The sequence below is a fragment of the Harpia harpyja genome, chromosome 6 (genome assembly GCF_026419915.1).
Source record: "Harpia harpyja isolate bHarHar1 chromosome 6, bHarHar1 primary haplotype, whole genome shotgun sequence".
Taxonomy (NCBI): domain Eukaryota; kingdom Metazoa; phylum Chordata; class Aves; order Accipitriformes; family Accipitridae; genus Harpia; species Harpia harpyja.
The window spans coordinates 28,580,650-28,593,975 of record NC_068945.1 but is presented as its reverse complement, the minus strand read 5'-3'; the positions used below and the strand labels follow the sequence as shown (position 1 = coordinate 28,593,975).

Genomic DNA, 13,326 nt, shown 5'->3' with positions numbered 1-13,326 from the left:
AACAGAGGTCCCACAAGCATACTTCAGGTGACGTGTGTGTTGTGTTTTCTTTGGCAAATACAAATCTGAGCAACTGTGAATGAGCTGGTCTGTGTACACTTGGAGGGTAGGTACGTGTGTTGTGTGCATGTAGGTGACAAGGAGCATGCATGAGCATGAGCAGGGGTCAGTTGAAGCTAGAATTTATACATTAGTCAAACATCATCAGCAGTGAACCACCTACTTAAAGATTTCCATGGGAAGAACACATGGTAACCTCTTAAAGTATGATCTGGCCTAACACTATGCTCCTTCACTCCCGGCCATACTTCCAGTTTAAAGCGCAGGTTTGCAGAGAGTCTCACTTCTTATAGCTCACCCTGAAGTCTGTTTGATCCATGCATATTTAGCAACTTTAAGCATTAAGCCATCCTAAAGTACATGCTCACCTCTGAGGCTTAGAGGCCTCAGTTCAAGCACTTGAGTTTGAAACTCTGGAAAAAGACACCGACTTAGCTCTCATTTAAGAAAAAAATAGCTATCAGTATGGAGACAAAGATCCCGGTGAAATGCCTCACAGGAAATATTTTCTGAGGGTGAAGAGGCAAACATAAGATACTTCATGAGTTACTCAAGGCTATGTCACAAGGACTCAGTGCTTTAAACTGAAGATGGAGAATCTCGCTGCAAACATGGACTCAGCGGGCCACACACGAACTAATTCTTGAGGAGATGAAGTATCAGTTGGGTGGGGCAAGCAGAGCTCTGGTATCTTACCTCAAGCTAAAAACAGTCAGGTTTGGTTTTGCACAGAGCTAATAATGTGTTTGCATCCAGAGCAACAGACTGGCAGCATGTTGCATAGGTAAAGGGCACTGCCAAGATCTGCGTTATTATTTTTATTTTTCTGGTAATGTCCAAATTATTGTGTCCTTTAAATTATTAAGATTTGCTTACTGCATAAAGCACTGCAGATCCTCCCCCCGCCTCTGTTCTGCAAGTTACTGATACCACACTTAATTAACCTTGGTGAGCGAATATAGGATGGACATTGTCTTTCTCAGTTTCAGCCATTTTTGCTCAGTGCCACAGTTTGCATATAAACCACTGAATGGTGGTACTTAAATCTCCAAGTAAAATTGTTTTAATGGAAGCAAAAGTGCACGTTCATGATGTTTGTATTCATATGAAGTTTCATATGCTTCATTATCTGAAAGCCTAAACATTGGGCCTAGTCTACACAGATTCTGTCCTATTAAATAAAGAAGTGAGTGCAATTCTTGTGCAAAAAGTTTAGAGAAAATACATCCTTATATTTGTTTGGGTGGCAACTGCAGGCATTTTACTGCAATTCTGACTTACCCACTGTGCTTGTATTGGCTTTGTACGAAGATAAAAAGGAATAAGATGAAATCCAATTTTTATTGGTGAGTCCACTCCAAGGCACACTTATTGAGGTACATAAAGGTCTAACAGCCATTGGAACTGGTGATGAAATGACGGGAGACTCCACACAAAAGGACTCTGTATAACCCATGAGGGTCTTGAGTAGCAGTGGGAACTCTGGATGTGCTAGGATACCATAGCATAGGTAATCAGGGCAGAAGCACAACATGATCTACAACAGCTACAAAACAGTTCACAGATCCCCTGAGAACTGGCTTTGGTCCCACCAGCTCACTTAACCATGAGAGCACAATCATTTTACCTTGAATTTGTTCTCAGGCTGAGAAATGGGTGTGTACTCATTTAAAGAAGCCAGCTGTTGCATTCAACATTACATTATGGTTTATGAGGGGAGGACAACATGCTATTTTTTCCACAACACAATAAAACATCATGTACAGTTGTTCCTACAGTTATGCTCCAGAATACACTGTGCTAACGGCAGTGTTGTTGCCTAAGAATCACCTCATGAAAAAGAGTTGAAAGCAAAAAGAAAAATAATCGGGGAATTGATATCATATTGACAGTTGGTTGGATTGGTTATTGTGTTTTTATGTTACATCTCTTTTCCTTACCCTTTCACCACCTTTCCTATTCATAAGGCAAACTGAAGCAAATTATATCCTTCCATATGGTGCAACTTATCAAAACCCAATGGGTCAGAGCTGTTTATAGAATCGTACAATATTTAGATTAAAAGGGATCTGTGGAGATCATCCAGTTCAAGCCCTTGCTCACAGCAGGGTTAACTTTGAAATTATACAAGATGAGAATGTAACCTGATTTTTCTACAGTGACTACTCTAATGGAACACCAGTCTCATTCAGGCAATGATATAAATTATGTGCATGTCTAGATCGAAGACATATGGAATATCATTTAGGTAGAAGATCTGCATCAAATGATTTGAGATTTCCTTTCAATATGCATTCATAAGATGATATTGACTTCAGTGCTAGACTCCAATTATACAGCTGCATATTATCAAAACACACTAAAATGAGGCTAGCATTACAATCATTTCCCGACTTTGGTGTACTTAAACCCCTCATTATGTAACTTTAAAAAATTATTATTCATAGATAGAATTCAGAAAACAAGGCAATAAAGGAAAGAAAGAGAAAATTCCAGAATGGAAAAAAAATTACTTGGCTAGGCACTGTGGAAAATGCTATGTGTCATGTACCTCATACAGCCTTCAAGAAGGTGCTCCTCTTCTACATAACTTAGAACGCCTGCAGAAGAAAGTTTTGAGAGCTGCAAACCGTAGGAATCGTGCAGCTCTCACCCTTCAAGATGCATCGTGAATGTGGTAAGGGCTCTGCTCTGAGAAACCTGCCAGTGGCAAGAATTACTCGTCACAAGACTTAAACAAGGCCCGTGCACTGCTACAAAGAGCTTTAACCCCTCAAAATAGGGACTGGTGTGATTACTTCTATGATGAATGGGGTGAATTTTATCCAAATTGAATACATCCAAAACCATTATCAACAGTGCAATTCTGCTTCCATATGAAAAACCAAAACCCTATGATGCTCACTGCACTTCCATTTTCTATTCCATTCTCTATCAGTTTCTTCTATCTTCTTTACTTGCTATCAGATTTAAGAAACTGCAATGTTCAGATTCATTACTATTGCATATCTTGCTATATTTGATTATGCTAGGCTGTCTCTTTTGTCTTGAAGATGAGCCTTGCTTTTTAGTTTAGCTTTACAAAAATAGTTATATTTAATAAAGTGATCATCTTTGTAAAAGAAACTAATCCCCAAACATCCCCAAAGCATTCACTGAATTTTGGGATACTGTTTTCTTGGTTGCTCTGTCTGAAAGTGGTTGGACTTTGCTCATCTCTGCAGCTGGTCAAGGGAGAAAATAGATGCTCAGCCCTTCCAAAGCTCAAGTCAATTAGGCATCTGAGATTGCATAGCAGAAGTTGATGCATTCAAACCCGCTCCTCTAAAAATGTAATGCCAGGATTGTTTAGACTGAACAGAAGAACAACATTTCAAAAGAACATCCTGCTCAAAAGCTAAAAAACATTTCAAATAAAAAAGTAAAATTAAACACACCAAATAGAAACTGTTCAAACCAGCAGTAATTCATTAAGGAAGTAACCACTGTTCACCCCGAGAGATTCCCAATGCATTTCACAAATCATGAATTAAACTCAGACTCACTTTGTATTTCTGGTATCCCAATAGGCTTCATCAGAGGGGGATGCAGCAGTGCTGGGCAGGGGCCACACACTGCTGTAGTTTCTCCCTGGTGTGTTTTAAAGGATTACAGCTGCTCCTTTGGCTTCTCTTGCTAAAACTACCCACCACTTTAATTAAGAAGCCCTATTATAGGCTCTTTTTTTGCAGCAGCCTCACTGAGAATAACACTCCTCTGGACACCTCTAGTATAGGTTAGCTGAGCTGGTAAGCCTGAATGTTAAAATATGATGTCTGTGTCCTTTGACCTCAGCTTTACCCTGGAGGGTACCTCCAGTTTGGCTGCTGCTTTCCCTGACTCTATATCTATCCCTTCACCGAACAACGAAATCCATCCTCCAGTGCTTTTCAGCAGTGCACAGCGGGTTAGGAGCAGAAGCAACAACTGCCCAATTAAGGATAATTGATGACCACAGGCAATCACCCTACAGTTGCAGGTCTCATGTGCAAGAAATGTGCTAGGGCATATCATTCAGTATTGACTCAGGGGAAAGGGTTTGATTCTCTCCAAGTCACTAACACCATCTCCCGAAGTGGTGAGGGTTTCCTTAGAAATCTCCTCTAAATCTACCAGATGAAATCACAAAGCGCTTAGAAGACTCAAAGCAGTGGCTACAAGTGTGCTACCATTCCCAGTGTCTCTATAAGTTATGGTATACAAAGAACGGTAAAAGCTCTTTAGCTGGCAGTGGAGAGGAAAGGAATCCTTCAGTTGAGAGCAGTACCCCTGATGATTTATTACAGTGAGACAGTAATAATACAGGTAAAAGCAGGTGTGGGGAGCTTTGAGGCACTCCAAAGAGATAGAAATCAAGCCAGAAAAAGGAACTCTCAATCTGGAGTACCAACAGCTACCTGAAGAACCATCCTGAAATGACTGCCCTGGTACAACACCACTGGGAGAGCTCCTCATTCAAACAAGGCCTTCATCTTTCCTCCCTTCTACTTCCCACTCTTTATTTACTCTCTTTAGCTCTCTTTAGAATGAGAGAGTGCTGAGGCCTGGGTTTTCTTCTGCTATGACTTTGCCTGCACCTCAAGAACTGATGTGTTTAGTTGTTTTTTGTTGGCTTTTTTTGTTGGTTTTTTTTTAATCAAGACAGCTACTGCATAGTAAATTCCCAGTGGAATTATTACCTTGATGTAGCTGTTTGAGGTACCTTCCAGGCAGGTGTATTGTGTTGACCACAGCTAGCCTCATTGCAATAAAATCACCTGTGCTTTCTCTTCCCTGAGATTCCACAATGAGGAATATACCTGAAGTAAAACACTTAAATATTAAAGCACTGCTTGTTTTTGGCAATGAAGACATAACCTCTGTCAGTGCAGAGCATCCAGTGTCAACAGTGTCTGAAAGTCAGTTGAAGCTGTTATCTAAAGGAACTAATTAATAATAAAGCTCAGGATGCTTAAAGAGCTGACCCTCAGAAGCCCTGGAGATTTAAGAAATATTTCTAAACCCATTCTACAGTTGCAGTTTCTAAACCCATTCTGCAGTTGCAGTTATTAATGAATGATTAATTTCTACAGACATCATCTTGTGGTTGCTTCAACCCCATTTCCCACAGTGACCTCAACAGTCAAGGGGAGCAAATCAGAACAGTGTTGAAGAACAGTTAAAAAAATAAAAGTAAAATTAATTAGTATATAGTATGGAGGTACTTATCATGTCTGTGTACTCACAGCTTATCTGAGTTTTGCATTTAAAATAAGGATTTCGTGGTTTTGCTATGTATGAGAAGCACGGCGTACATTACGAATTACAGCACTAACTGTAAGGGCACATAATGAATTTCCTGAGAAGTTACAAGTAAACCTATTAGCTAATTTATTAAGTAAAATTATTCTTAAATATGGGTTGTCTAAGAAACTCAATACTTTGGGTTTGATCTTTTGTTTGTTTCTATAGCCTGAATACTGGATTGATTAATCCAGATGTTTATACTACTTAAAGATCACAAAAACCTTGCATTGACAACATATGAAGATTTTTCCAAGATATTTTTTTACCTCTGTGATAGTTCTTATAAAAAATTTTCCCTTCAAAAAAACCCCGGTGTTTAATTTATTCCTCCAGACGATGCTACAAATGGAGCTTTCAAGATACTTGAGCTGCCCACAGCTAGAATGGCCCTTTAAAAATGTTCATCACTTCACACCGGGATTCGCAGTAGACAGCAGAGCCTCCACCATCTTTCAACAGGGACACTTGGCTTCAATTCTGTTGGAAACAGAGGGAAGCAGCTGCTGTTCTGAATGATGAAACTCTTAACTGTGAGCAGCAGTATCAGCCCCACTGAGAACTGCCTTGTGATGTCATGGGAAAGGAAAAATATTTTCTTGAACATCATTTAAAGCTAATGTGACACCGCAAACATTCAGAGGCTTTGATTATTGAATGGGCTCATTACAGCAAAAGGAGAAGAGAGCATTAAACCATTTAGGCATATAGTACAGGTGTAATTACTTGGGATATAGGAGACAGCAATATATGCTATATCAAGTCAGGAGGCAAAGGATGCAGGTGCCGTACATGGCCTCTGCTGAAGGTAATGACATGATTATGACAACGCCTATATAATTTTCAGCGATGTAATATTGCATGCCTATTCATCCCCTTCTACTAAGAATGTTGAAGTACTTGATGACTTCAATGAATTAAGATTCACCTTCTGCTCAAGATGGGAAAGTATTTTCAGACTAGATTCAGTTCTCTTTGACAGTAGAGTAAATAGGGATAATTTTTGTTTACTTTGATGGATTTAATCTCAGAGATCTGTTACACTATTAGAATTACCAAGAAAGGAGAATCCAAGCACATAATTGTTCAACGATGGCATTATTTCTGTCAGTGTAATGAAAATACAGCTTGAAACTTGATAATACAACTTGAAACTGTAAACTAATCACTCTGTTAGAGTTAGAAAGTGTTTGTTCCATCCCCACATAGAGCTCTGCATACTTGGTTGATAGAGGGTTTGGTCACCTTTCTCAGGATCATTATGTTTTGACCCCTATTTGGGTAGCATACTGGACGTGACAGACGAATAGTCTGATCTGGTACAGCAAATGCCACGCACAAACAGACAGAATGCCTCCAGTATCCTATCTTTATACGCTATATACTTCTGCATGAAAAACAATTACCAGGGCACGTTCATGCACAGAGACAATTTTAGAAGTTTGTCCGCATCCTAAGATAATCCCTGTTTAGATTGCAGGGTTATGGAGTGTTTCTCCTGTGCCAGAACTCAGCTGTACCTTGGAGAGGCTACAACCTGGAAACATGATATTATTTATGTAGCTAGTTTTTAAAAAATAAAAAAGGAATGCCAGAGCTCTGAGGGTTAAAGTTTGTACTCTAAGGGTTACTGGTGGATTTGTCATAATGAGATAATAAAAAAAAATTGGGGAACTAGAAAGGGAAGTCTAGAGATCGTAAGGCATACAGTGCCTCAGGGAAAAAAAAATGCATGTAATTAGTACTGTATACTGCTCTGAAAAGATAAAGCCATATGTAAAAAAGGTTAGAGTCAGGGAGAGGGAGGGAGAGTGCATGCTGGAGCTCCAAGAGAGGGAAAAAAGAGTTTCATCATGTATTGGTGCATACTGTTCATTTAGGCATTCGAGTAATTTTCTTTCGTCTCGTAATATTTCGCAGTACTGACCTGTGATCTTAGTGCCAGGATAATGTGTTCGTTCTTAGCAAGCTTGTTCCTCAAAGGTTAGTCTCCCCTGCTTAGATGTTATTTAAATGGTACTTTAGCATGGTTCTCTAATCAGCAGAACAATTAAAAAAATTTACGGCTACAGGAAGAACTCAGGCCCTTCCAAGATCACTTTACAGCAACTATGCTTCAGAGATAGCGTTCTGGGCTAAAGCCAAAAGAAAAGAAAGATGCCCTTTCTCTCACCCAGATTATCCAGCTGGGTAAGTCTGACATCCGTGGGACAGTAGTGACCAAACATCAGAAGCATTTGAGCAAAGCATCAACCCTCTAGGATCCCACTATCATGGGAATCAGCTTGTACCTTGAAGCATAAAGACCACAGTACCTACACTTGTTAGCCTAGCTACTATCACTACTAATTCTGCTCATGTTTGTGCAAGTCTCTCTCTCCACCCCCCCCTTTAAAAAAGTGCTTATTTGAAATGGTATTTAAAATTAAACTGTCACGACAAAATGCAGAAACAAGGCAGCCTTGTCTAGTGATGAAGAAAGAAGATCAAGAATCCAGTTTCCAAGCCCAGCTCAGCTAGATTCGCTCTGCACCCCTGGGCAAGTCACTTCACCTCTCTGTATTGTAAGACACATCTAAAAAGTACAGTGTAGCCATACATGGAGATATTTAAATGGAATGGGATACCGAAAGCCATAAAGCTGCCTTCTCAGGAGCCCAGTTAATTTTTGGATTGTTAAGCCAGTACGCCTTTAGTGCTTTTGTCATCTCAATGTCATTACATTCATGTACATGGGCCTGATTATAGTTCTAAAGTGAGAGCGTTCATACTCACCTGTCTTAAGGGCAAATGGGCAAAATGCCCAAAGTTACTGCCATATAACCCCTGATGGTAATGTACTTTGTTGCTGCCCAAACGTACAAAGAATGGTGGAAAACTAAGCTGAAAAGACTAAGAAGTCTCCTTCAAGGGAGCTGCAAAACAAAGATTTTTGAAAGGTATCAAGGCATTTAAGGATAGCATTTGCCCTGACTGGAATGTGGCTCGCCACCAGCCCTGAGCTTCGGATCAAGTGTGTGACAATCATTATATTGTGTATAGCAATTTGAGGAACTGAAAGAAGACAGAATAGCTTAGTTCCTCTTAAACCAAAACCAGACTCTGGAGAGAAGGGAGAAAGACAGAGGAAGATAGGGTCTTATTATATTGTAAAAACTAAAGAAACTAAAATGAGCCCCAAAGACATAGGCATATTAAGTGTTGATAGTAATACTTCATTACTGGTAAAACATATGTCATTTTCTCAGCCACAGCGGGTAGGCCCTTCTGACTAATATCAGAGACTGAACTTGCCAGTGAGTGTATTTTATGGTATATGTCTTATAGCTCTACTAAGAGGAGAATTTCAAGTGAAAATACTGTTAAGGGAAGAAACATAGTGAAGGGAATGAAGATCATTTTCATTATGTCAAGCAGTAAAAGTAAACCAAAAGAGACTGCCTACAGCAGTAGCTCCAGACCTGTGGCTTAATAGCAACCTCTTGCCTGCCAAACTTTCAGATATTGCTTGTGGCCACAGAGAGCTGCTGTCAAGCTGCAAATTGATGGGGAGGGCAAAGTATAACATTGTACAGAGGACATTACCTCCTCACTGCTGTTGCCCTTAAATCAGCAAAAATGGAGGGCACTGGTGTATGGTTGCAAGACCAGAAGTTAAGTGTGGGGGAAAAAGAAATTCTGTGTGATTAGGTAAAGGAAGACAAAGTTTGAAGAGAAAAGTGATGTCTTTCATTAAAGTAATGGCTATAACTTACAAAAACCAGACAAGCTTGCAGACACGCTATACCTTCTGCAAACTAATATAAGAAGGTATAAGAGATCAGGACAGACACCTAACTTGAGCAGCAGAGCCCTGCTTCTCTGGGAGTTGTACAAAATTATATCTTGTGAAGGACCAGTTTTTGTTTTGCCCAGGCAGATTCCTCAGTCTTAATAATTTTAGGAGATGAGCACGGAAGGGAGTGGTAGAGATGAAAACAACTTCAAAATCCAGACAACAAAACTAAGCTAAGTTTAGAAGTGTACATTTCACATTGCCTATCCATCCGTCTCCAGGTTATTCTGCTTTCTTGATAAAAATGGGAATGACACACAGCGCTATTTTGTGTTTAATCTCTTATCTGTGGGATTGTGAAGTTCGGATGCAAGAAAGAAACAGAAGTAAATGTCACTAGATAGGAAGGTAAGGGGAATTGCTTCCCTGGGACACCAACAGCATTTTTTCACCTAGCCACTACTAAGGGAACATATTTTCTCCATATCTTTTCCACAACTCATTTCACCATCACATCATAGCCAGGGTTTCTGTCCTATTCAGAAACCATGGAGCAGAGGCTAAGCAGGGGCATCTCTCTACTTCCACTTAGAAGTGGATGACTGGCATTGCTAGCTGCATCAGCTACAGTCTTCCATGCCAAAACAGAGCTGGTGGGCAACTCTTTCTCATCCTGAAACCCAGCTCCTCCTGCCATGCCCATTTACTAAAAACTCAGTCAGTATAAAACCTTTCTTCTCCAGACAAATATAAATGTAACAGCTTCTCCTCCTGCTGCTGCTGAAGAGAGTTTAGACTATTATTTTTTTCTAAGAAAATTTTGTGCTGATAGGGTGCTACTAAATCATGTATTGGAGACTGGTGCCCTTTGGCTCACACGTTAACTACAAGACAAGTATTACAAACTTTCTCTATGCCCACAAACACACATGAAACACACACAGACCTTGCCATACAGCTCTATAGCACTCTGTTCTAAAGAAATATCTTGTGACAATACTGCATATTACGCTTACAATGCATCAAAAAGCTTTACAAGAACATTAAAAAGCAATTGAGGAGAAATCACATTCATGCCTGGCCCCTCAAGACCCCACCACATTCCACAGGAGACACCAAAAGGAGGGTCAATGATGCCAGATCTACAGTTGCCAGAAGCATTTTTCTTTCTAGGCATCTTGCCCCATTTGGTATGATCACACTGGGTGTCTCAGAGACACAATAGTCTGATCTCTGTCAGAGCAACCTTAAAGTTTCTGGGAAATCTGGATATCTCTTTGCTTTGTGCTTCTGACTGAAAAAAAAAGAAATAATTCCCCATTTATTATTCTCTTTGCTCTGTTCCAATAAATACCCTCCTTCTGAGCACAGCCCTGGTCCCCCATTCACAAGGAGAAAAACTTGATGCACCTGCAGTGGAAATGAAAACACACTAAATCTTGAGCCTTGCAGCTAAGACCTTACTTGTTTAACTCTGCAGAAAATGTGATGCTAATTTAGCCAACGCAACTACGCTTAAAACTTCATAGTGAAAGAAGCAAGCAGCTGAGCAGATCTGTACCTTCGAGGCAGGTGGTTGCACTCTGCTCTTTCAGGATCTGTGTTGAGACAAAGCAGTGGGGAATGGCACGAGTCTCCTAACAAGACAAATAACTTGCCTCCTGTCTTCAGTGCAAGTGCTTAGCAAGGGCCGAAGTCTGTGGAGCCATGCGGACACGCGAGTCTTCACCACGGCATCTTCGCCTCTCTCTCATGAAGCGCAGCCAATCAAGCCAGCAGAGTGCAAACCGCAAACCACGCAGGAGCTCACAGGCACAGTAGCTTACCGAGCTGGGTGTGGGACTCAGCTTAGTGCGGTTTTATTCTCCTACTGCAAGGGTTACAGCTGCAGTAGAGCAGTTTCTCTGAATGCTACAGGTGTTTGTTGCTCCAGCTGCATGTCATGTGCTGGGGCACCCCATTAATTGCTTAATGCTCAGTTATTTTATGTATCGGTCTGCAAAGCACTGGCCCCTTTGGACACAAGTAGCGATCCCCAGGAGCAAGCCATCAAAGGTCTCCTAAAATGTGCCCTCTTCTCTAATATGGGGTGACAGTGGTGGTCATAAGCTATCAGCATTTGAACTTGTGGAGCACCTCTCCTGCCACACATCCCGTCTGATGCAACAGAGTCCATGGGTGCATACACACAGTGCACCCACATGTGAAGCTGTGCTTGTATCTCTGTAAGCAAATACAGGCAAATACAAAGACCGTCTTGTGCCTGTGTGGGCACGGGCCAAGAGGGAGTTAGTATAAGAAAGAGTCCAGTATTTCATCAGATTCTGCGATTAGTGTGAACCAGGGGGCTGTCTTCAAGCTGTGAGAAAAGAGGTATGAAAATCTGATTCTTATAAGAGCACAGAAGAGGCACATTTGCCTATTTAGTTGTTGCACCAGTTTGGTCACTAGCAGGGGTGGATCATGGGAGGCTGGTGGCCTGGACAGAGCGACTGTGATCTACCCAAAGCAGTGATGATTTGTCTGGCGCTATGGCTCTTTCAGATGGCAAAATATGTATGGACCCCATAAATGCCATAAAACCAAAACTGTAATTAAGGCTTTCTCCTCAGGTGAGCAAAGGCTGAAAAGATACTGCTGGGTTACAGCACTGAGCTGTTCCCCTCACACGGCCATCAGTTCCTCTTCCCGCCACCCCTACGGAAAATGGCAGAGGTCTCCCATCCCTCACAGCAGGGGCTGGAAGCCAGGGAGGGGTGGGGCTTGAGGAGTGATTGACAGCCCCTCTGAATGCAAGGACCCTATGGGGGAAGGGAGGGTGGGTTGAAAGCATTCTGATTGGATTAGGAGAGAAAGGAGGTGGGTGTTTGCAGGTGATTGGCAGCAGTTTGAATCTGCCAGGGAAGAGGTTACCCAACAGTCACTGCTGTTTGGGCTTTCTGAGGGAACGAGGAGCAGGGACAGGCGATAAGGAGAGGGCTGGTCCTGGTGGTGTGAGTCCACCTGTGTGTTCTCCCCTACATCAACCCCGTTGGTAATTAACTCCACACATTAATTACACTGGGGCAAGAGTTACCCCTGCCCTACGTTCATCCTGTCCCTGCTGGGGCTTGGCCACCCGAAAAGCTGTTTTCCTCCCACCTTTTCTTCCCTGCCCCCAGAGCTCCAGTCCCGCCTCCTGCCTGAGGACTGCCAAGGGCCAGCAGGGTCCCTGTGGGAGAAGGGACATGGGTGACTGGAAAATGGGTTGCTACTGGAGAGCAGAAAGGCCCCTCAGGAAACGCAGCCCTTGCCCTGGCTCCTGGGCTGCCCGGTGCCATGCCTCCAGCTGTTAGCACCAGGCATTTCAGAGCAAAGTTAAAAGGAATTGACATCAACTGAAATTTCTCCCTGCAGCCATCACTCTTAGACCATTTAAAATCATCACCTAAAACCCATAATCTAAATTCTGTCTGGTAGACTGTAAGCCAGGAAAGGACCATTTACTGCAGCTGAAATAGATTCATAAACTACCGAGTTCTTGGGTCAATGAGATCCGCACACCCTGATTTCTTGAAGCCATTTTTTGACTTTGTACCTGTTTGAGGATCTGGATGGGATTCCATTTCCTTGAGTATGGTTCAGAGCCTGGCCAAATGGTCCGTGCTTTTTCCAGCCTGCTGCTCAAAAGCAGCAGAAAAAAATGTTTTAACTCCTAATTATTGTTGACTTTGAAGAACAAGCAGCCAGATTGCTCAGGTTCCATCTGTGTCCCTCAGAAGAGCACAGGTGTTACAAACAGAAATGGGCAAAATTTTATTGATAATATTGAAATATCTAATATTGAAAAGAAGTATTTTTAATAGTATCTTTTGTCCAAAAAGTTACAGAGAAGGATTAAGCTGTTTTGTGAATCTCTCTCTGAATTTAAATTACTCTTTTGCCATTTTTAATGGTTTAAGTACTTCCAATAAGAAATGTTCTGATTTTTCAGCTTAACACAAGTTTTTATCTCAAAATTTACTTTGATTTGAATAAAAAGGTAAAAACACCTTAAACATTCACAAATATTTTTGGGCAAAGCACAACTTTCCATTTGGCCTAAGATAAAACACTCTCAGCTATTCAGACAAAAATATTTTTTGTTTTGCATTAGAGATGTCAATCTTGCAAGCAAACTAAAAATCGGT

At 41.4% G+C, this 13,326-nt stretch overlaps 1 protein-coding gene across 2 annotated transcripts in view; it reads right to left on the bottom strand.

Annotated features, from left to right (window-relative positions):
- Positions 1-13,326, bottom strand: part of GRAP2 (GRB2 related adaptor protein 2) — a 114,428-nt gene that overhangs the window by 30,846 nt on the left and 70,256 nt on the right. Inside the window, exon 1 of one of the 2 annotated variants that reach the window (XM_052790689.1) lies at positions 10,719-10,851. The exons of the other annotated variant lie outside the window; for it this stretch is intronic. The gene's annotated coding sequence lies outside the window, so the exon portion shown is untranslated. Of the gene's footprint in view, positions 1-10,718; positions 10,852-13,326 lie in introns of those variants that run through there. 2 annotated transcript variants of the gene reach the window in all.